This window comes from Pocillopora damicornis, chromosome 5, assembly GCF_964200805.1.
Source record: "Pocillopora damicornis chromosome 5, jaPocDami1.2, whole genome shotgun sequence".
Classification (NCBI taxonomy): Eukaryota; Metazoa; Cnidaria; class Anthozoa; order Scleractinia; family Pocilloporidae; genus Pocillopora; species Pocillopora damicornis.
In genome coordinates, this window is record NC_142674.1 from 11,014,498 (window position 1) to 11,040,166 (window position 25,669).

At 36.0% G+C, this 25,669-nt stretch overlaps 2 long non-coding RNA genes across 3 annotated transcripts; one reads left to right on the forward strand and one right to left on the reverse strand.

The window, feature by feature from the left end:
• Positions 1-14,309: 14,309 nt before the first annotated feature.
• Positions 14,310-17,778, reverse strand: LOC149045196 (uncharacterized). Of its 2 annotated transcripts, XR_016187102.1 has the most exons (4): positions 17,258-17,778; positions 15,827-17,109; positions 15,313-15,487; positions 14,310-14,678 (listed from the first exon to the last, which is right to left on the reverse strand). It is a non-coding gene; the product is annotated as an uncharacterized LOC149045196 (long non-coding RNA). The 2 variants fall into 2 exon arrangements; XR_016187101.1 differs by lacking the exon at positions 17,258-17,778 and having other exon boundaries at positions 15,313-15,386; positions 15,827-16,557.
• A 2,583-nt stretch (positions 17,779-20,361) lies between these two features.
• On the forward strand, positions 20,362-21,950 carry LOC149045197 (uncharacterized). Its single transcript, XR_016187103.1, has 2 exons — positions 20,362-20,881; positions 21,107-21,950. It is a non-coding gene; the product is annotated as an uncharacterized LOC149045197 (long non-coding RNA).
• The last annotated feature ends 3,719 nt before the right edge of the window (positions 21,951-25,669 follow it).

The following is a 25,669-nucleotide window of genomic DNA, read 5'->3' on the forward strand; positions in this document are numbered from 1 at the left end:
ACAAAGGCTTCTGCAGTTTCAGAAGACACCTGGAAACCACTTGCGCTGGACTGAAGTAGAGTATATTGATTGTGATCCTATTATTAGACACGCAGGGTAAAAGAGGCCATCCACGTAAGACTTCGCATGTTACAACATAAATTGGACATTGGGGTAGACATCCCAGAAACATGGATGCGGACCACAAGAAACACAACATAATAACTTTGCGACAGTGGACTCCGAAAGAACATTTGGTCAAAGTGTGCCAATCGCGGCCGGTGTGGGATTCTAGCCAATCAATGTCAAACAGAGTGTTTCATAAAGTCATGCATATCTACCGACCTTATAGCACGAAAACACGATATGCAGTCAAAAAGTCGCCATCCACATCCAAAGTAACTTAATGGCGAGACAAATGATTATACTGTATTCAGAAAGAGAATTCGTCATCATGACCAACCGAGTCGTTTTTAAGCACATTACCAGTTTGAAAAGAAACTATAACCTTCATCAAAGGGCACTTACTTTGAGTTATAACGAGGAGACTACATTGTTGATAAATAACTTAAGTATAATTTCTTTTAACATGACACCCTACTTTCAAACAACTGTAATCAACAAACACATTCACGATAAAATGTCGCCTCACATGGCTGCGGATATGAACAGCAAAAAGGTTTTGAAACTGAGTAAATTAAATGCATTACATTTGAAGAACTGACTTTATGACTTTCTATATATTATCTCATTGGTCACTCACTTATAACTGTCACTACTATGTTTTTATCTCTGCTTGTGACCCTGTGTGGTCCTTTAGTTTGTTTCATGGTACAGGTGAATACTCCATTGTCTTCAGGCTTTACAAAACCAATACGCAGGCTGCCGTTGGATACTTGAGTGAATCGTTTCGGGTCTAAGGACTTTCCTCCTTTCTTACTCCAAGAAATCTGTGGACTTGGTGATCCATCAGCACTACAGCTTATAATGCCAGACGTATACGCAATAAAGGTTTGTTGGTCCAACGTCTTCTCAGTAAATCTTGCTGTTGAAAGCAGTAATGAAAAGCACCAATATCATAGCTATACTGATAAAAAGTCAGAAGTTTACTCGTCTTACATGGAAATGTCCTGCATGTTAAGCCTATTTCTACAAGATAAAAAGATGTGTTTTCATACCATTAATGTAGACAATGTAATATTGAACATATTCCAATCTCTGGCATTCATATATTCCTCCATCAGATAGCTGCACGTCATCAATGAACAGATCACCATTGTCTTCAGCCCTGATCCTTTCAGAAGTAGAGTTTGTTATTTCAAGCTTTTGCCTATTAATGACCCACCTAGCATGAATGGTTTTATTGAGTATAGAACAGTGAAGCTTTTCTCTGCTACCAATATCAAAATAGAGTTCATCTATTTTCAATACTTTCTGGTTTTCTGCAAAAAAAATAGTTCAGTTTAAAAGATTTTATCAAAATAAATCAAATTTTTTGTACTAAACACTACAAGGAGAGATAGAAAAGTTGAATATATTTACCTGTGCTAAAGCTTAAATTGAGAAATGTTTTTAACAATGTCGTATTTTAAACTAAGTTACAATGCTCCAAACAAAATCATGTTAGCCATTAGGTCACCCTTAACTGAAGTCAGGTGATCTCATGAGCAGTCATATCACCTTCATGAAAGTCATGTATACCCTAGCTAACATCATTTCACCTCAAGACCAAGTTGAATCATCTATAAGGAGGGTAAGTTCTTAAAGAAACTGTGGCGTTGCGTCGGTGGGGGAGTATAACACCCGCCATGACGAAGGGCTAACGCTCTAAATTTAGCTTTTAAACTCTTTACGGGGGCAAATTTACATTATCAACTCGGTTGATAAAATCAAAATCATCTAAGTCATTTTAAGTCGACTCATGTTACCCTTAAACCAAGTCATGTCATCCTTAACCCTAACCCTCTACTTTAGAAGGTCAGTGGGAAGAAGAAAGACAATCACGAAAATCAGAATAACTAATCAGACCTAAAAGTTTAGTTGCTTACTTGGTTGACACAACGCTTGAGAACCCTCGTCATCCGCTTGACATCGAGGTGGAATATTTAACTTTCCATCGATGCGATCGCATGATGCAAGTTCAAACTCCTCTCCAGTGCAAGAGACATCGGACATTGCAAAAGGTATTCCCTCAGCCTTTATGTCTGACCCAATAAATTCCGCTAAAGCCTCTTCAAAGCCAAGTTGACGACAAATAACTTTGACATCATTTAAGTCCCATTTATTCCTACATATCTTTGCCCATCTCCCCTTGTAAAACACTTCCACTCTTCCTCCATACTCCATATTTGCGCCATTCAAGCGAACAGGAACTTATGGAATTACAAAAATTTTAATCCATTAAGATGGAAAATACTGGTTATCAAGAATCAAGAATGCCTTTAAATCACGAAAGGATAAATAGTTCATGCCAGTATAAGTGTTTAGTTTTAGGGGAAATTCTGGGTGTAAATTATTCAGTATTCGTACGTTGGATGTATCGTTCTTTGTCCGATGTAGTTCACGACATTTACATAGTTTCCTTGCAGCGATGTTTTACGACAAACCTCTTTTACATTGCTTCGTGACTGTGCTTTAAATTTTGAAACAAGATTTTTTTTAAAAAAAATGTTGGAACATTCAAGACGTGTCTTCTTAGCCTAAAAGCGTTTACTTTCGGAGAACACAATAGGGTGATTTACATTTTAAATTAGAACGTCATTTTTAAAGCATTTCTCATGCCATTATCAAGAAAAAGGCATTTAGTTAAGTATAAGTAGGGTAAAAATTGTAAAATTCCTTAGTTGCACGAAAGAGAGAGAAAAAAGGAAACTAGAAGGATGTAAAAGTTTTAAGGAAACTTAGTGAAGGGTTTAGAGGTTGTGAAGTTCATGAAACCGAAATGCATAACTGCGCAGTTAGGTTCTTCTTTCGGCAGCAATTCAACTATAATCGTCTAAGGGTGTAAACAAACCCGCCAGATTTTTAGCGATACATACCTTTTTAGAACCTTAAGATACCCGAAGATGAGCAATCATTGATCTCGGGAAAGTTTTAATCTCCGGAGTGTGAGTAAATCTATCATGTTACCATCTTTGGAGATCATGCGGATATTAAATGAGTGCAATTCATTATTACCTTTGCAAATTTGTTGTTTATTTTCCAAGTTGTTTTGACATCTGGTCGGAATGGTACAGTTGTAGTCGGTGAACATCTCTGAAGCATTGCCACGTTCTGCGTACCATGTGTAATTAGCAAAGACGCCGTTGTCATAGTAGCCCATGGCCATGCAGGTTGAATTTTCATCTGCTTCATCCCATTGACTGGTACAAAGCTTTTTCCAATCGCAGGGGAAATTCTTCAAATATTAAAAAAAAAAACAATAGATAAATAAGGATAACAGTAAACAACGTGGACTAATTAAGCTTAGGTAAATTCTTTTGTTGATGATGTCTCGATATAATTACCTAGTAACAGTAGTCCTTGCATTGTTGAAAAGTTTCTTTTCAGTTTATGGTGGAAGAATTTCCGGCTAAGCTAACATGATTTTCTTTCCTCGTAGTTATGAACACTACTGAACTAGTGGTGGAAATAAAACCTGAAAAAATTAAGGCCCGTACGGGATTTGAACCCATGACCTCTGCGATACCAGTGCAGCGGTCTACCAACTGAGCTAACAAGCCAACGAGGAGCTGACCCTTATGTTGGATCAAAATAAACCTTCGAAGTGGTGAATAATGGCTGTAAACATATGAAAATCATATGAGTGCACCGCGGTTGAAGAAACGAACAGAGAATCAGTCCTTGCAGTTCTGAAAACTACTGAACTAGTAGTTAAAATAAGGCCTGAAAAAAGTCAGGTCCGTACGGGATTTGAACCCACGATCTCCTACAGGCCTAACCTTTCTCAGGCCTTATCTCAACTACTAGTTCAGTAGTTTTCATGACTGCGAAGATTGATTCTTTATTTGTTTTTTCAACCGCAGTGCATGCATATGATTTTCATATGTTTACAGCCATAATTTTCTTTGCCAGCAGGTCAATTAGTAACTGAGGTTCTTCCATTGTTAAGAATGTTTCTTGTCAATAGATGATAGTTCACATTACCGGCTTTGCTAACAAAGTATTGCTTATGGGCAGTTCAACGACATTCGTAATTGCCATTGCGCAGGCGATTCAAACTTCTTATTGGGCGGCCACGAAAACTTGTGCTAAAAATTTAGTACCTATTGTAGTACTAATTTTAGTAAATATTTGTTTTGTTTCTTCCAAGAAAAGCATGGTGAATTCCATACATGTACAGAGTTCGTGCATTCATTAAGGATTTCTGACTTAAAATGAAATCCTGACTTTTAATAACTTGTGCATTTCACATATTTTACCTGGATGATTATGTGATTAGAATTCAAATTCAGCAGTTCCGTTCATTTGTTGTTGCTCTAATTTTTATTCCTGTGTTTGTTCATTTTTGTTTCAACTACGAAATCAGAAAAGCTGCAGTTTGTATGTTACCTTCATGGCAACTGGACATGTTACTACACTCTCTCAGCAGTGCTCTGATCCCATCGCAGTGTTTCCCACCATATGCTGGTTCTGGATCGGTACATTCTCTCTTTCTTGTTTGTATACCACCAAATGGCTTAGAACAGATACTCCAGGAGTTCCACTCACTCCAGCCACCATCCACTAACAATGTTGTCAACAAAAGCAGTTGAGAAACAACCACAGACGACATGTTTGAATCATTTAACAAAATACAGTTTGTAAGACAGTGGCGCAGTCTGTATTTCTACCTTCCTCTATAATTACTTGAATGCTCAAGTTAACATTTAGTTGCAGCAAGCTCATTAATTTGGTATTTGGCGATTCTGTAGGGTTGGCATTGAACTTAGAAATGATGCCTTAGCCAAGCAGAATATCACCGTTAGACTGTGTTTTCTTGAAAAACTTATTTCCTTGGAAATGATTAAAATAGTAATTTACATACAAACAACGGGGCAACATACTCGCAGATGTGCATGGAACGGCTACCAGTGTGAGCAATAGAACAGCCTGAGGATTCATGACAATCTTCATGGAAAAATCAAAGTAAAAGAATAAAAACATTAACGACGAAGAAATCGGAAACTGGAACACTTAATAATAGAAATTTAATTAGTCACGCTTCGATTAGCTGTGTCACTTGTTCGTCAAAACATTCCTAAAGCCATATGTAGTAAATTCTAATTAGACAAGTTCAACTGGAATTTTATAACCAATTTGTTCGGTATAAAAATAAAAATCACATCGAAAATAACAGAGAAATTTCATAACGAAACTTGTTAAAGCACATCAGTGTAAAAGTTCGACGCGTTTCAAATGAGCATTTACCTCTGGCGCTACATACTTCTTAAAATAAATCCTCCGTTACTCTTCTGTTGAGATAGAAAAGGCAATAGGGCTCATGAGAATTTATATAATTATAATGATGATGATATTGGTAATAATGAAAAAAATATCATTTATGAAGATGATATAAATAACAATGATACATAGACATATAATAATCATGTAGCTTTAATTTTTTCCTAGCTCGACGAGCAATCTTCAAATTAGCATATTATTCTTTCTGTTCATCACAATTTACACTTATGACATCATTATTATTTAAAAAAAAGCCAATCAAGTAATACATCTTTAGTGCGTACAACCATCTGGTAACAAATACCATGATCAGCTTACTGACGTCACTGGACTGTTTTTTTTCAGCAGTTATCAGCGACCAACAACATATAAAATTAAAAAGCCTTCCCAAACAAAGTGGAGATTCGCCAGATATAAAACCTCGTTCTGTGATGACACAAACAATAAAAAGGATGAAGATGACGAATATTTTGCATAAGAATGTATTTCAGAGCCAATAACTATATTCTTTGAATGTTTATGACTTCACTTCGAAGCGAGCCAATAAGAGGACAGCAAAATCGTCCCATGGCAACCATCTGGTGTAGAATTTAGTGTTAACTAAAAGTAGTTTATTTAAACAGTTTTTCCTTCTAAACAGTTTTAAACTAATTGTAAATAAATTTCAGTTCACTGCCAAAGCTATTTCTTAGAATGAAAAGTAGTTTATTTAAACTATTTTTTCCCTTCTGTACGGTTTTGAGTTAATTGTAAACTAATTCCAGCTCACTGCCAAAGCTGATGGAAAACTTATTTTTGTTTTAATCATTACCTTTCATTGACACCGCTCTACCCTAAGATCTCCTCTATTTTTAATGCGCAAAATAAAACTACCGTTGAATTTATTTGCCGTAATCGTGCCAAACATTTCTATAGGCATTATCTTCGTTTAAAATACGCCAATCAAGTAAGAGATTGTTAACGCTTGCAACCATCTGGTGACGAGTAGCATAATAATTTTACTGGCGTCATTAGACTGTTGAAAAAAAGTTGTCAAAATTGGATTCTGGAGATTCTAGTATCACGACCAGTTTACCATTTCGTTTATCTTTTTTCTGTCAAGTTTTGCTACTTGCAGAAGAAAACAAATCATATGGTAATAATAACTCTTTCAACTTTTCCTTCTGATGAAAAATTGATCATTTCGAAACGAAGTGGTTCTTTGCTAGATATAAAACCTCGTTACGTGGTAACACAAACAATAAAAAGGAAGAGGACATGGATTTTGCATAAGAATGCATTTTAGAATACAATAACTATTTTTTTAAATTTTTACGACTTCACTTTGAAGCGAGCCAATAAGAGGACAGAAAAACTATCCCATTGCAACCATCTGGTGTAGAATTAAGTACGTCTTAACTAAAAATAGTTTATTTAAACAGTTTTTCCCTTCTAAACAGTTCTGAGTTTATTGTAAATTAATTTCAACTAACTGCCAAAGCTAATAGAAAACTTATTTTGCTTTTATTTGCCACATTCGTACCAAAAAAAGCATGTCTTTGGGCATCATCATTATTTCAAATGAGCCAATCAAGTAAGAGATCGTTAACGCTTGCAACCATCCAGTCACAAATAACATAATTGTTTTACTAGCGTCACTGGACTATTGTAACCAATAGCTGTCAAAACTGGTGCTTTAAAAACTCAGGAGATTTAGCAAATTTACGAACGATTCATATTTAGTTTATCTTTTGTCTGTCAAGTTTTGCTTCTCGCATTTTTTTGTTTGTTTGTTTTTTTTTTTGCGTAACCGTTTTCATTTCGTGTTTTGTTTTGTTTTTTTTTTTTTGCAGTTATTAGCAATTGAGAAGCGTTTAGCTATTTTCAACGACCAACAACGGATAAAATTAAAAACCCTACGATGCAATTGACCCAAGTCCATCATGGTAAATTCAATCGGCAGAATAAAAAAAAAATGGGTGAAGATCGTCAACGAAAATTGATTACACAGCGCATCACCAACAATTTGACAATTGAATTAAACAACTAAGCCTAGAATGAAACATGTTTTAGTGATCCGAACGATACCAGAAGGAAGCAAGTGATATCATAATAATACCTCTCTCAACTTTTTCCTTCTGTTAAAAAATTGGTCTTTCCCAAAAAGTGGAGAGGTGCTAAATATAAAACCTCGTTACGTGATAACACAAAAAATGAAAAGGAAGAGGATGACATGGATTTTGCATAAGAATGCATTTCAGAATCCAATTACTATCTTCTTTAAATATTTATGACTTCACTTTGAAGAGAGCCAATAGGAGGACATCAAAATTGTTCCATTGCAACCATCTGGTGTAGAATTAATTGTATGTTAACTAAAAATAGTTTATTTAAACAGTTTTTCCCTTCTAAACAGTTCTGAGTTTATTGTAAATTAATTTCAACTCACTGTCAAAGCTGATGGAAAACTGAATGTTTTGGTTTAATCATTATGTTTTAGTAACACCGCTGAATCTTAAGATCTCCTTTGTTTTTAATGCGCAAATTAAAACTACTGTTGAACAAATTTGCCATAATCGTGCCGGAAAAAAAAAATGTCTTTGGGCATCATCATTATTTCAAATGAGCCAATCAAGTAAGAGATCGTTACCGCTTGTAACCATAGGGTAACGAATAACGTAAGTATTTTATTAGCGTCACTGCACTGTTGTAAACGAGACGTGTCGAAATTGGTGCTTTTACTAACTTCGGAGATTTAGCATTACGAACATTTCAATATTTAGTTTATCTTTTTTCTGCCGAGTTTTCCCTCTCGCTCTATTTTTTCGTACTTGTTTTCAATTCGTGTTTTGTTTTGATTCGTTTTGGTTTTTTTTTCAACAGTGACGAATGATATGACTAGCGTCATCAGACTGTATAACCGTTTGCTGTCAAAATTGGTCCTTTTAAAAACTCTGGAGATTTGAATATTACGAAGCGTTTAAAATTTGGTTTTTCTCTGTTCTGTCGACTTCTGCTTCCCGCCTGTTTTTCTTTTGGTACCTGTTTTTATTTCGTGCTTATTTCGTGGTGACGAATGACATAACTATTTTACCGGCGTCATCGGTCTGTATAACCGAGCGGTGTCAAAAATTGGTCCTTTTAGAACCTCTGAAGAATTTAGTATTACGAACAGTTTAAAATTTGGTTTTTCTCTGTTCTGTCGAGTTTTGCTTCTCGCTTTTTATTTCGTACCTGTTTTGATTTCGTGTTCTTTTGTTTTGTTTCGTTCTTTCAAACAGTTATTTACAATTGAGAAGCGTTGAGCTATTTTCAGCGACCGACAAAAAAAATAATTTAAAAAGCCTATATGCAACTGAATAAAATGCATCATGGTAAATGCCATCGGCAGAATCGAAATAAAATGGGTGAAGATCGTCAATGAAAATTGACGGCGAATCATCAACAATTTAACGATTGAATTAAACAACTAATAGGCCTAGAAACTCATTTTAGTGATCCGAACAATATCAGAAGAAAACTGACTAATCATGATAATGTCTTTCTCACCTTTTTCCTTCTGTTGAAATTTTGATTATTTCCAAAGTAAATGGAGAGTCGCTAGATAGAAAAAAAACAAGGTTAAAAACTCTGGAGATTTGAATATTACCAAGAGTTTAAAATTTGGTTTTTCTCAGTTCTGTCGACTTCTGCTTCTCGCCTTTTTTTTTCTTTTTTTCGTACCTGTTTTTATTTCGTGTTTATTTCATGGTGACGAATGACATAACTATTTTACCAGCGTCATCGGTTTGTATAACCGATTGCTGTCCAAAAACTGGTCTTTTTAGAACCTCTGGAGAATTTAGTATCACGAACAGTTTAAAATTTGGTTTTTCTCTGTCCTATAGAGTTTTGCTTTTCGTTCTTTTTTTTTGTGCCTGTTTTTATTTCATGTTCTTTTGATTTGGTTTGTTTTTTTGCAGTTATTGGCAATTGAGAAGCGTTTGGCTATTTTCAGCGACCGACAGTAAATATCATTAAAATCCGGCCTACAATGCGATTGACTAAAGTGTATCATGGTAAACTCAATCGGCAAAATCGAAATAAAATGGGTGAAGATCGTCAACGAAAATTGACAGCGAATCATCAACATTTTAACAATTGAATCAAACAACTTATAGGCCTAGAGCGAAACTCGTTTTAGTGATCCGAACAAGACCAGAAGAAAACAAATAATAGGCTTTCTCACTTCTCGCTTTTTTATTTTGGGCCTGTTTTTATTTCGTGTTCTTTTGTTTTGTTTCGTTTTTAGCAGTTACTGACAATTAAGAAGTGTTTAGCCGATTTCAGCGACCGGTAGCAAATATTATTAAAAACGCCTACAATGCAACTGAATAAAGTGCATCATGGTAAACTCAATCGGCAGAATCGAAATAAAATGGGTGAAGATCGTCAGCGAAAATTGACAGCGAATCATCAGCAATTTAACAATTGAATCAAACAACTAATAGGCCTAGAATGAAACTCGTTTTAGTGATCCGAACAAGACCAGAAGAAAACAACTAATGATGAAAATGTCTTCCTCACCTTTTTCCTTCTGTTGAAAAATTGATGATTTCCAAAGTAAATGGAGAGTCGCTAGATATAAAACCACGTTAAAAACTCTGGAGGTTTGAATATTACCAAGAGTTTAAAATTTGGTTTACCTCTGTTCTGTCGAGTTCTGCTTCTCGCCTTTTTTTTTCCGTACCTGTTTTATTTTGTGTTTATTTCGTGGTGACGAATGACATAACTATTTTACCAGCATCATCGATCTGTATAACCGATTTTTGTCAAAAATTGGTCCTTTTAGAACCTCTGGAGAATTTTGTGTTACGAACAGTTTAAAATTTGGTTTTTCTCTGTTCTGTTGAGTTTTGCTTCTCGCTTTTTTTTCGTACCTGTTTTTATTTCGTGTTCTTTTGGTTTGTTTCGTTTTTTTTAACAGTTATTTACAATTGAGAAGCGTTGAGCTATTTTCAGCGACCGACAGCAAATATCATTAAAGAAGCCTATACTGCAACTGAATGAAGTGCATTGGCAGAATTGAAATAAAATGAGTGAAGATCGTCAACGAAAATTGAAAGCGAATCATCAACATTTTAACAACTGAATTAAACACTTAGTAGGCCTAGAGTGAAAAGAAGTTTATTTAAACAGTTTTTCCCTTCTGAATAGTTTTGAGTTCATTGTAAACTAATTTCAACTCACTGCCAAAGCTCATAGTAAACTTATCTTTTGTTTTAATCATTACCTTTTAGTAACACCGTTGAATCCTAAGATCTTCTTTCTTTTTAACGCGAAAATTTAAAACTGCCTTTGAATTTATTTGCCATAATCTCTTTGGGCATTATTATTAATTCAAATGAGTCAGTCAAGTAAGAGATCGTTAACGCTTGCCACCATCTGGTGACGAATAACATAACTCCATTACCGATTGCTGTCAAAATTGGTCCTTTTAAAAACTCCGGCGATTTAAAAATTTAAAATTTGGTTTTTCTCTGTTCTGTCGAGTTTTGCTTCTCGCTTTTTTTTTTCGTACCTGTTTTTATTTCGTGTTCTTTTAATTTGGTTTGTTTTTTTGGAGTTATTGGCAATTGAGGAGCGTTTAGCCGATTTCAGCGACAGGCTGCAAATATTATTAAAAACGCCTACAATGCAACTGAATAAAGTGTATCATGGTAAACTCAGTCGGCAGAATCGAAATAAAAATGGGTAAAGATCGTCAAGGAAAATTGGCAGCGTATCAGCAACGATTTAACAATTGAATCAAACAACTAAGAGGCCTAGAATAAAATTTGTTTTAGTGATCCGAACACTAACAGAAGAAAACAACTTATTACTAATGTCTTTCTCACCTTTTTCCTCCTGTTGAAAATTTGATTATTTCCAAAGTAAATGGAGGGTCGCTAGATATAACACCACGATCCGTGAAGACACAAACAATAAAAAGGAAGAAAATGACGAGTATTTTGCAGAAGGATGTATTTCAGAATCCAATAACTATTATCTTTATATGTTTATGACCTCACTTCGAAGGGAGCCAATAATAGGACATCAAAATTGTCCCATTGCAACCATCTGGTGTGGAATTAAGTGTTAACTAAAAATAGTTTATTTTAATGGTTTTTCCCTTCTAAAGAGTTCTGAGTTGATTTAAAATTTTTTTTTAATTTCAACTCACTGCCAAAGCTTATCAAAAAATGAATGTTTTTGTTTCAATCACTATGTTCTAGTGACACCGCTGAATCCTAAGATCTCCATATTGTTTTTTTTATGCGCAAATTAAAACTATTAGTAACTGAGAAGTGTTTAGCTATTTTCAGCGACCAACAGCAAATATAATTAATCAAAGGGCTCTTGGAGCCAGCTCATTCGTGTTATGGCTTAAGTTTGTATTGATATCTTGGACTGTTTGAATAAGGTACAGTTGAATTCAGTTTATGTGAAAGTTCAAGACTTTTGGGCAGTTGTGTGATAAGAAAACTTGTTCATTTGTCGTGATGGGAATTGGAAATAAGGTTATGTGGGCTGGAGGTGGGATGGGCTGGGAGGGGTAGCATGCGAGACTACTTCCGTTCACGGTCTACAATGCAACTTCCGTCCATGGAATACAACTTCCGTCCACGGTCGACAACTTCCGTCAACATCACCAAGATACCTCAATCATTGCTTTCAGCATGAATGAGCTAAAAAACCTACAATGTAATTAACCAAAGTGCATCATGGTAAATTCAATCGGCTGAATTGAAATAAGATGGATGATGATCCTCAACGAAAATTTATTATACACAGCTTTCATCAACAATTCAACAACTGAGTTAAACAACTAATAGGCCTCGAATGAAACGTTTTAATGATCTAAAGGATACCGGAAGAAAACAAATAATATGATAATAATACCTTTCTCAACGTTTTCCTTCGGTTGAAAAAAATTATTCCCAAACAAAGTGGAGAGTCGCCAGATATAAACCTCGTTCTGTGATGACACAAATAATAAAAAAGTAAATAAATAACAAAAAGGAAGAAGACGACGAGTATTTTGCACAAGGATGAATTTCAGAATCCAATAACTACTTTCTTTGAATGTTTACGACTTCAATTTGAAGCGAGTCAATAAGAGGACAGCAAAATTCATTTTGTAACGTAGGAAGGTCAGACTCTAAGTCTCTCTTTCTTCAGAGAGAGAGATGAAAACAAAGAGTGATGAAACCGAATAAAATTTGAATCAGTGTGAATGGTCACGAATGAAGCTTGTTTGATTTAAATTGACAGGTAGCCCGGCTCCAGATCTCACAACGTTAAGCCGCGGCTGCACGAGCGATTATTTACTTGCAATGGTGATGCGATTTTCTCTAAATTTGTCGCGTCGCCAGCGCGCGGTGCAAACTACCCGTGTAGCCACCCTCGTGCAAGTGCTGGGATGGCGACAGCCATTATATCGCTGAAAAAAATCGCGAGAAATTCGATGAGTTGAACTTTTCGTGACAAAATCACAAACTTTTTCACCCGTTTAGCCGCCACCGCGCGCCGGCGACGTGACAATGTTAAGAAAAAATCGCATCACCATTGCAGGCAAAAAATCGCTCGTGTAGCCGCGGCTTTAGAACAGGGTCTTGGTTTGCGTTTGTTGCGACGAAGTTTTTCATCCTCTGGAAAAAAAGTACAAAGAACAAAAACCGAGATGAATTTGAATTCTTTGAGAGATGAATAACTGAACGCCTCTGAAGGTTTTATGTACCGTAAACAGAGCATCTGATTTTCCAGACGGCAAGATTTGCGAGACAAGATAAGAAGTCTATCGTCTATGAATAAAGGGGTAAGTTTCTAAAAAAACTGTGGTGCTGTGTCGGTGGGAGAGTATAGCAGGTAATTTAGTGTTAACAACTGGGTTGATAACGTAAATTAGCCACCGTAAAGGGTGAAAAAGCTAACGTTTCGAGCGTTAGCCCTTCGGCTCGAAACGTCAGCTTTTTCAACCTTTACGGTGGCTAATTTACGTTTTCAACCCAGTTGTCAACACTAAATATCAAACGACATTTTCCATCAACGATCTTTATTACGTTACGGCTTATTCTCGAATGCATTTCGGAACATATTACTGGGATGCACGTTACTCGCATTTATTTTCATCGATGTCGACACATTGGTTTCGACAATAAATAATTTTGAAAGGAAACCCAAAAAGTAATCATCTAATGACAACGCAAATGCTTACAAAGTATTTAAACCGCGAGTGAGTTAGTTTTACAACATAGGGCGCGTGCTTGCCCTATACAAGTCCTGTTGAGCCGCCATGAATAAATCTTTATTTACGCACAGTGGATGGGTTTTTGTTTCTTTTTTTTGTTTCATTTGATGAAGATCACAAAAAAGTGATCGGCATTCTATTAAAAGCAATGGCTTTGTTTAAGTTATCCATGAATGAAAACAAGACACAAAATGATGCTAAGTAGAAAAACGTCCGGGTGTAATGAGGACTGATACTCGCTAAGTAATGTTGTCGAAATTTAAGGTTAAGTCCGTCAGCGGTGGGAGTTTTCTAACTCATTTTCAACACAATCGAGCACAAAGTTGCACACTAGCACAGACACAGCCATCTCTTACAGAGGTTTATGAGGCCGAAATAAGGCGTCTTCGGGAAGAGAACCACAATTTGAGAATTTAGCGCAACTCCATTGCAACTCGGCTGAATGAAGTCGTAGCTCAGCTTCAACTAGCAAATGCTGAAGGAATGCTGCTAAAGCAGAGAATTGCAGAGACTGAAAATGTTTTCTACAACACCGAAAAGGACTTCTGGCAATTATCACCGGCAGCCAGAAATAATAAGAAAAAACGAGTCAGGCAACTAGTGGCTCAATCGGTGGAAGGACTGGAGGAGTTTGAGCCCATCAAGGTAAGTAACAATTTTACTTCTTCGTGAAAAATAGAACTGCGACATTGACCAACAGCAAAGTCGCGAAAAAAAAATCATACATCTATGTGGCGATCAATCTATCTATCTAGCTATGTTCATATGAAAACAAATTTTAAAGGGAAACCCCTGTCTTCTTCTTCAGATTAAGTTCACTGTACAAGGACGTGAAGTTGTAATTCCACTTGGACACGATGCTGGTGACGAGAGAGAAAACTTCACTTGTCGGACGACGCAGCATGTACTTGTTGCGAAAGATGAAGGCTTGATTTCAGACGAGGCATACCATGAGTTGAGGATGGTCTTACCAGACGAGGAAAGAGAGATTCTTCCGCCAATCAGTGTTCTGAAACAGGAGAGGAACAGGCAAAATGGGATCAATGCCTTGCATTCAATACCAGAGGTCAGTGAAAACAAATGTAACTTATTTTATCTACATGTACCTAACTACCAAAGCCAGGCATGACTATAGTGAATAAAATCTGACCAGTGTAGAAATCACAAAGATTCAATTAAAAATAACAAATCATAGTTGTAATCTCAGACTTAAAGTTAGGTGTATATCACGAGAATAAAAAAAAACAAACAAACAAACAAAGACCTCTATGGCTATTCTAAAAAAAAATTAATACTTCATTCTAATTTACCACAGGCTAAAAAAGGCTTTATTTTGCATTAATTTACATATCACAGTGCAATGGCAAGCAATAACTAATACTGATAACAACGAACATAATAATAATAACAACAATGTATTATGTCAGGAAAAGACCTCCGAGCAATCCTACACAAACTGGATCATAAACCAATCTTTGAGGGGACAAGTCATCAAAGAAGGACATACAGAGAAGTGAAGAAATTATGGAAGGTAAACATTTTCTTGTGTTAATTTGTTCACTCGGATCATAGAGTTAAATTTTAGTCAATATCTAAGGGACATGACTACAATAAATTATATTGAAATATACTCATCTACATACTTGTTCTCTTTGTTGATAAAATAGGGTTTCAGTGATCTGGTGGAAGCAGTGGACCCAGAACCAGGCCAAGAAAGCTACAAAACATCAGAACAGTTCAAGGACCATACAAGGAAATGGGCAAGATTCTTTTGAGAGGTACACCATGATGAGGTAACTGTGTTCTTTGCAAGTATTGCTTTTATTGAGATAAAATAAAAACGTAGAGTTGAAATTCTTGGCAATATAATTAAACATTGATCTTTTCCTGGCATGGACAATTGAACAAAACCCAGCCAAAAATCAATCGAACTCAGTGGAATCCAATTGTTAGATTGCTGTTCAATCAAACATAATTGAACTGGAAATTTTCAGCGAGTTCAAAAATTTTATTATTGAACTCAATCACGCCAATCAAGCTATATCAATGTGATTAATCCAGGTCTTTTCCTTGGCCATGCTTTGAAAAAGTGAAGTCCTTAAATTAATCTGTGATATAATAACACTGAAACCACTAAATTGAAAACAAGATACTTACCATTATATATTTTTCTCCAAATTTTTCCTTTTAGGATGTGACTCCATACATACATGGTAAGATCCATTTCTCTGTTGTGGTGATAATTTCAATGATTTCCAATCCTAACAGTAATTATAAAAGAACTTATTAAACCCTGACAAAAAATCTATTTTGTTTTGCTCCAGCTATAGTCTATCATGTCCCTCAGTTCCTTGAAAAATCAACAAAATCAAAACAAAAAATGCGATTTTCAAGTCTATTTTTCACCAAAGTCAATTTTTCCAGAGGTTTTCCAGTTCAGCATAAAAAGATATTGTTTGGCTGTTAGTTCCAATAATGTTTTTTTGGTTGTTGAGGGTACTGTTAGAAACATAAATGTTCAATTACTATCAGTTTAATTTTTTTAACAGTATATATTGAATTCAAAAAGTTATTAAGCAATGATGATCAAACAATATAAAACATTTGCATTCTGTAATGAAAAAAAAAAAGGAAATCTGTCATTTGACATATCCAAATTGTGCATTTTAACATGAGTTCACAGAGAAAAATGTTAGAGTGGACCACAGGATTTGCAATTTCTTAACAACAGGAGGTGTTTTTAATTATTTTTTTGGTCACGGATTTATCTTCATTTACAATCTGGTTGTCTGTGAGTCAGAATCAACTGTACGCGATCAGGAACCCTTTTCTAGAAAAAAGAGTACTAATGTTGGTAATTTGAAACAAGTTATATGAATGTTCCTTTGTAATCTCTTTCCAACTTCAATCATTAATATTTATGTAATGATACACTAATATCCAAGTTGATGAACTACCTTTAACACTTATGAAAATGAATCATAAGATCATGACTCCTTAGTTCCTTGGTCATTGATATTTTTAAATGATATGGATGAAAAGAGAGAAAAAAATAGGTCTCTTTAAATTTGGCTTTAACTTCAAAACAAATGCTTCGTTAAGTTACAAGTTTGATGACTGACAAACTACAATATAGAGTTTACCTCTGACATCCATCAGATTCATTCATAATTGCCCTTATCTTTAAATGTCACTTGTCTAATAACCAGGTTGTTGTTTTTACTAAGTAGCACTCCATCCTTGGTCCAGCTGACTGATACTTGTGGATCACCTCTCAAATAACACTTTTTTGTAAATGTGGAGTTAAATGGTGTGTTCCTTTGGGAGGATACCGATTAGGATTTGTGGTCCAAGATCACACAGATCACAATGCATCAAAGGAATGGAGCTTTAGGGTGCAATGGTGAGATTTCTAAACTCATTACTAAAACGGGGTGGAACTGCAAAGTAAGTATATAAACTCAAATTACAAAATTAGAAAAGCCACCCAGCCAAACCCCCCTCCTCCCCACTGCGAAAAGTAAAAATAAATAAATAAAAAGAATAAATAACAATATTTATAGTTAAGTTATAGGAGCAATCGATAACCTTATCATCCTACACATTCACAATCTTGCTTGCTACAGCATTTGAAGAACTGAAAGCATTCCATTCACTTCACTGATGTTACAAATAGTAACAGGACACTCCCCATCCATGGCACAGCTTCTTTAAAACAAGAGCCCCTGGTTGAAAAGATTCCCTGAGAGTAAGGCAAAGTTTACATCAGCGGAACAGGAAAATCTATGCAAGTAAGGTTAAACGAGTTATATAGCATATAGAGAAATGACATGCTAAGACAAAGGCCTCTGCAGTTTCAGAAGACACCTGGAAACCACCTGCTCTGGACTAAAGTAGAGTACATTGATTGTGATCCTATTATTATACATGCAGGGTATAAGAGGCCATCCACATAAGACTTTGCCTGTTACAACATAAATTGGACATTAAGGTAGACATCCCAGAAACATGGATGCTGACCACAAGAAACACAAAAACATAATAACTCTGCGACAGTGTACTCCAAAGGAACATTTGGTTAGAGTGTGCCAATCAAAGCCTGTGTGGGATTCCAGCCAATCACAGCCAAACAGAGAGTTTCATAAGGTCAAGCATATCTACTGACCTTATATAATGCAAAGAAGACACAATATGCAGTCAAAAAGTCACGATCCACATCCAAAGTAAATTAATGGTGAGACAAATGATTATACTGCATTCAGAAAGTGAATTCATCACCATGACCCACCAAAGTCATTTTAAGCACATTACCCGTTTGAAAAGAAACTATAAGCTTCATCAAAGGGCACTTACTTTGAGTTATGACGAGGAAACTACATTGTTGACAAATAACTTATTGAGAAAAATTTTTTTCACATGACACCCCACTTCAAACAACTACAATCCACAAACATATTCAGAATAAAATGTTTCCTTATTTATCACAAAATTGTGAATTGTAACTTACCAATAGCAATAGCAAATCCACAGCCAGAATGAACATCTGGTAGTCCAACTGATCTCTGATGGCCAAGCAAAAAAAATACGAATCAACATTTCAGAATACAAAAGGAGATACATAGCCTTCTTTGTTATTGTTATTTCAACAAAAGGGAAGTGATCAAAAATTTCTCTGGCTGGGGGTATATTGTTATTCATAAAGTCTGATTGATGAGATGACAAATTCTTTCAGAGATGACAAATTCATCTAGAGATGGATGATATTGTCTCTGAAAGTACTTTTTTCAAGACTTCATTAGCCTGGGAAAAAATGTGCACTTTCCCTGAGAAGGATATTAGGATATTAGTATTCTACGCATACTATTTCAGAATTTCCTAAATTTATTAAGAAGGAAATAAAACTTTTACCACAGAGAAAGTTCAATAAACCCACATTCTAAAATAATGGGATACCTGGATCTAACTGGATAACTGGATGCTCTATTTGGCATCACTTTAAGTGAAATCTTTGTCTAAAAATACTATGAAAACACAAATTGTATAGCAAGAAACTCTTTTGTCATCTCCACTTTATACTTTCTCTGCTTCCCAAGAGTACAGGGTGCCTGGTTTGTTAAAAGCTGAGTTAAGATAGCTAATGGTCAGTGTGAAATCTGATTTCATATCTGAAAGCTTTCAAATGAACTTCAGTATACCTGTACAATTCCTTTAGTCTGCAATTTGATGATTGGATGCCCTAAAAAAATTATAGTGAATTATACTAAAAAGGTTTTTAAGCCAAGGATTAAACACACCCTGATTAAAATTTAACCCTGGGTTAGCACTTATCAGCCTTTGAACAACTGGGCCCGGGATTGAACAAGTTTAAGTTAAACTGAGTTGTAATTTCTACAAGAAAAAGTTATGATCATTTTTACACCAACAATTCCAGGCAAAGCTGCAACATTTGCAATCTGCTTTACACCAGTAAGGAAACCACCAATACCTGGAGAGCAATTTAATTTAACTGTATCAAAGGAATAAGAAAAATGCAGCAAATACAACAGTATTATATTTCAAATGTTTAGAGTACTGTACCTTGAGTTCCAGCCCAGTGCTTCAGCTCATCAAACATTTGCTTTTCAAGCAACTCATTTATATATCTAAGATACCTTCAATTTTTAAAGAAAAAAAAGAGAAAAAAATAGTTTGATATTCAGAGTTGAATAGCTGCAATGTACACCTCAAGTCTTGTATCTGAAACAGAATGTAAAAATTTGTCCATGGTACTTATTATTGAGAACATCCTAATCCAGTACTAACTAGGACATTCTTGCATCAACAATTTCCAGCAAAACACCACAGTCTGCAACTAGGGGAAAAGGAGGGAAATTAGGGGGGATGGGGACAATAATGGATATAATCTGGGTTTGATGGAGGAAGTGAGGACAAAATTTATTTGTTCAGTTCAGTCAACCCTGTATTAAGCAGTCATCCGCAGGAATACGGCGTCTAATACAGTGCAAGTGCTTAATACGGTGCCACCTAAGACAGGTTTGACTGTAGTTCGTGAATTGACTGATTGAAACAAACAAACAAACAAAAAGAAAACAGTTCTGACACGAGAGACGTGGAGGGGGAACGGGGGGGGAAGGGGGAGGGGATTTGATCATAACGTGGGCAGAAAAGGTGGGGAAGAGGGGGAGAACAATATCTAGTTGTCCCAGAAACAATTTTCCTTGTGACAAAACTTATTTCAAAGAAGGAAATTACTTTGACGGAAATGACAGGTGTAAGGGGATTTATTTCGATGACCATAGCTTATTATCAACATTCTCAAGTATGACATCGTTAGACGTGTATTTTGACGCGCACGCTACTCAGCTGGAGTTGAGCTTCCGATCTGATGTTTGGCGCGCGTTCACTTACCTTCATGTTTGGGACAAAGCCTTTCTTGATAAGAAACGAGTTTCTGTTTAAGCGCTCAATATAAATGCACTCCCCTTTGAATGTACGGTGTTCTTTCGCCATGTTCGTCTTTTCATTCGCGCTTTACAAAGGTTTCAGCTAACTCGGCGAAGGGAGAAAAGCCATATAGTAATAAAGCAGCGGATCACTCCCGTTTGAATATGCGCGCAGTACAATTTCTTATCCAGTCCTTCTCTGGCGGGTAATCCATAATGGCGGACGACGTGAGATTGTTTTTATTATTGCAACATGATCTCGAGACCGAAATTACGATTATCGTTATTTCTAAATTGGCACCAAATTTATGGATATAGTAATTTCGTGGCACTCTTTACCAATGCTCTTTACACGTGTTAAATAAAGAGAAGGACTCGGTTCCACTGTCTTACAACATTCAAGATGGCGGAGGAAAGGGGTAAATGTGCGTTCAGTTGTGACCAGCATGATCTCGACACCAAAATAACGATTACCGTTATTTCTAAATTGGCCCTGAAATAACGAATATCATAATTTCAGTGCATGTCTGAGACCTTCGGGCTCGAAGCTTGGGAACTAGTATTCAGGGAAAGATAAAATGGCGGCTTACGGCGGCGAAGGAAATCTCAGTAGTTTAATATTTAGCGTGAAAAGGCTTGGGTGTTGTGATCTGGTTCTCAAGTAAAAAAAAAATCACGGTCTGCAATGGCCCTACCACCTTTTGAACAACAAGAAAACATTGAAACGGTGGTAAAAAGCAGCAAGTTTCGAAGTCTAAACGAAAGATGGGTAAGCTGAGTTTCAGTCAAATATCATGACATTTGGGATGTAATTTCGATACCGAATAAATAGTTCTACATGGTTACACACGCATAGGATTCTGTTGTGTTCACGTGAAGGCCATTTCAGCCATTCCTGCCACTTGTAAGTGGTAGGAAATAAAAGATATGTATAGTTGTTTCGTATTGAAGCCCTGTGAAATCACAAATTTGATTTATTTCTTCTTTGTTTTAGGTGGTCATTATCCATTACTTTTGGAAGTCGATGCTGATGAGAAAGAAAAAATGTTTATGATTATTTCTTCTCTCGAACATTTTACTATTTAGGTACCAAATAATCTTGATACTGAAGATCATTGCATCCATTATGAAAAAATTACCCTTGATTGCTTTGTCAACTGGAATGTATAATGTAATATACCTTGTGATTTGTGGGATTTTCACAAGTAAACTAGAAATACTTGAAGAGGGTAATGATGTACTTAATGCAGAGCATTTGGTACAAAGTCTGCTTTGCTGTAATCTACCTGAAGGTGCTTTTTATATGCTAGTAAGACTTGCACAGCCCAGTCAAAATGTTTTTGAGTAGTAGAAAAGCTGGCCAAACCTCTTCCTGAAAAGCAGTCTGAAAAATGTGAAGTTAGCGGAAGGTACTTCATTGTAGGCGGCCAAATTGTAAGCTGCCAGCCCATTTTGAGTGAGCAGTAAAACTCAAGATTGGCTATTTTAGCTAATTTTATTGAGAACCAAATTCCCAGCAACGGGCACAATTTTACTGGGCTATTTGTTATTTAACTACTTAGTAATATTCTTATTAAAATTTACTGCATTCCTTTCTAATAATTTGCTGTTGATTGTATGCTGTATATAGCTTATGATTTGTGTGATTTTCACAAGTAAATTAGAAATACCTGAAGATGGTAATGATGTACTAGATAATGTGCTTGATGCAAAGCTATTTTGGTGCAAAGTGTGTGCCTTGTCTGTAGGTGATTTTGCATGCTAATAAGACTTGTAATTCAAATAATACACATCAGCTGGAGTGGGAATATTAAAAGAAAAATAATAATATTTAGCTATACCAAGTTCTGGTTTTATGTCCAAAGTGTGTGCCTTGTCTATAGGTGATTTTGCATGCTAATAAGACTTGTAATTCAAATAATACACATCAGCTGGAGTGGGAATATTAAAAGAAAAATAATAATATTTAGCTATACCAAGTTCTAGTTTTATGTCCAAATTAAGCACTTAGTTGAAGATCACTGCACTGCTCAGGTCCAGAAGGCTGAAAGAGTACTGTCTGCTGTTAGTTTGATTTTTGTCATTTCTATTGATTTATTTTATTTATCAATGTTTCTTTGAATTGTAATTCATTGATCTCTTTCAATAGTGCAGGTTCGCTCATGTAACCTAATCTCCCACTTATGTATGTATGTATGGATGAGCTCAGTCAAAATGTTTTTGAGTGGAAGGCAAGCTGGTGATAGTAATAGGCAGCAGAGGCTGAACCTTGTCTTGAATGGAAGTGTGAAGTTAGTGGCAGCTATATTGTGGCAGGCAGCCAAATTGTCAGCTGTGGCACATTTTGACTGGGCTGATTGTGTGTAGTATATATGTGCACTTCTTTTAGGGTGTTAAACAGGTTAAAGTACCAAGAAATCCTGTGATAACTTGATAATTCAAGATGTAAAAATTTTAAATAATAAGGTAAAGCTTGATCATTCTTAAGAGTTTCCATTTGTTCTGGAAATTTGGGGGAGGGTCAGGGGAGCATTATTTATACATAAATAATGTACATAAAAAGTAAAAAAAAAGGACCAAGGTAAAATCCCAATTTGTTTTAAGAGTTAATTTTATTAAGAGAAAACCCTGGATATAGCTTGGGATTTGTGTGATTTTCAAAAATTGTTAGGAACCTTGTTAATTTTCAGCTTCAAGAACACAAGTACATAATCTTTAGTGCAGCCCTCTTTTCTCCGCGCCATTATTCTAATTTTTTTATCAAGTTTCCTTTTTCTTGTGTTCAATTAATTTATTGTCTTTACAGGTGAAATTTTAATATGTGCTAGCACAATTATCTCTGCTAAGAGTGTCTACCATCACTCTTGCCGGTCTCAAGCCCAAAACGCTGCAAACTAGCTGAAACTACATGTATTTCGTAAAATTGCAATGAAATCTATCTAAAAACACCAAAATCCGGCAGAACGCACGAGTTTTTGCCAAATTTTACGCAAAAGTTGACAAAAGCGCTCAATTCGACCTGAAAAACACTTTTTTTTTGTTTTTTTTTTGCAAAAATCAGCCTATTTTACATTCAAAAGCACGATGTCTTTAACAAAATAGGGATACAATCCATGTGAAAACACTTATTCCAGCTAAAACGCAGTGTTCTCAGTAAAATTTGGGGAAAAAACGCGTAAAAACCGTCAGAAACACGACAAATTGGGCTGATTTTACCCACTTTTTGTGTAAATAGCTGCCAAAACCCTCTAAACTAGCTGGAACTACATGTTTTTCACAAGATCGCCATAAAATCTTGAAACGTTGCTTTAGGGACCTTTATGCCTCCAAAACGAGTTTTTACTTTAAAAAAAATGGAATGAACAAAGATGTTAAAGGGGAAAAAGCTGTGAGAAAGGAGAAGTTTAGTGTTGCTGTTTGATATGCCGCCCAGATATATCAATTTATTAATTTAACGCCTTTAGCCGTGGGCAGAAGTTTTTCTCTATACTAAGAGGACCCTCCCTATGTTGACGAACCTCAATAACTCGTTGATTTTACTGTTTTTACACAGATTTGATTTTAACCATATTCGCCAAAATAACTGCCAAAACACGGCAAACCAGTATCTCGGCCAAGAGCGATATTGGCCATTTCACACATCCTTATTAGATATGAATTTTATTAAAGATTGTCATTCTAGCATATGTTGGCTAGTTACCACAGGTTTCTTGATTTTCATGGGAAAGTGGCATTGGTTGGTACCATGACCAATCTCCTCGACTTTCCCATGATTTTCATAGGATGTTAGCGACCCATACTTCGAACCTCAGTTGTTTTTTTTTTTTTTTACATTGGCGCGAGTTTCACAACTTTCTTGTGGTTTGGCATTGACTCTGAGTTGGGCTTATTTTTATGGCTAATCCATCGGCGACTTTCTCATGATTTTCTTGGGTTCTCAACAGTGACACGCACTTTGGAACCATAATTTTATAAATATGTCAACACTGGCAAATACTGCTAAAATCTACACTCTACTAAACTCCATGTACCACAATATCCACACAACTGCGTGTGCCTACTTGAAAATCCTAACCCTAACCCTAAAACTATCCAGTTAGCCTAGTATTGTATTGCTGGTTTGAGTGACTAAACTGGCTCAAATGATCCAGCTGCTTAAAAATCTAAGCACAGAGTAAGTTTAAAAGATTCAATTTTGTAAGGTTTCGAAACAGTTCCAAAATTAACATGCACATAGCTCAGTGTAAAACATCGAAGCTTCTAGGACTTCTTATGATTCCTACGAACGTACACACCTAATGCACGTCAATTTGCCTTTTTTGTCCTCGAACGATCACGTCTTCATGGTAACGTGGTGTAAGAACTGTACAGCACTTTATAAATATATGTTTTACTTGACGGTAAAAGTTTGAATCCGTACAAGGAAACGTAACGGAAACAGGCGATGATAATATTCCGTTGACAGAAATGCAACGGAAACGTGTCGTCATATTTCCGTTCAGGAATCATAACGGAAACATAACAGGTCCAAGGAAGAAGTGAATGATGTGGAAACATAGAGTTTCATTTTTCCGAATTACGGAATCATGCTATTTCGTCCTGTGCTCACTCTAACTCTGTGCTATCCTAAACCTAACCCAAACCCCAAACCAATCCTAAGCTATGGTAAAGGGTTTAAGTCAGGGTTGAGGATAGGGTTAGGGCAGGAGCCCATTACCTGGTTAGGGTTAGAGTTTGGGTTGCTTCGGGTCAGAGGGGTTTAGTGTTACAATCAGGGTTAGGGCTAGGGTAAAATTATGCTTAGAGTTAGCGGGGTTTAGTGTTAGAATTAGGGTTAAGGCTAGGATGAGGCTATGCTTAGGGTTGGCGTTAATATTTTTCTACAAGCATTCAATTGCAGGGTTTTTGGTATTGTGTTTGTAAATTTCAGTAACTACTTGAAAGTTTACTGAAAAACAAACGATAGGCCGACTGGTACACTTACAGGATAGATAGAGAAGGTTGGGGTTAGGGTTAGGGTTAGAGTTAGGTCTAGGTTAAGGGCTATAGGTTAGGGTTTAGGGTTTAGGGTTAGGTTTTAGGGTTATGGTGTGGGGCTAGGGTTAGGGTTTAGGCTTAGTGTTAGGGTTAGAGGGTCTACGGTTGAGGTTAGGGCTAGGGTGAAGGTTTGGGGTTAGGGTTTGGGGGTAGGGTTAGTGTTTAGGGTAAGGGTGTAAGCCTCTTCAAAAATATTTTTAAGAAGATTTTGTCACCTTTTTCACTTAAATAACCTCCTGAAGAATTTTGACCAGTTAGATTATTTGAAGCGGTTGGATTAATTTTGATTGGGGTTTAATAACTTTTAGTAGTTGGATGATTATTTTTACCAGTTGAACCACTGTAATATGCTGGATCTTTTTAACTAATGTTACCATCCTTACCTGAATTATTTGAACCAATTTCACTGGTTACACATGCATTATCCAGTTAGACCATTTCAACTGGTTGGATTATTTAAACCAGTTTGTCCATTTTAGATATTGGCATCATTTTACTAAGTGAGATCGTTTCTTCCGAT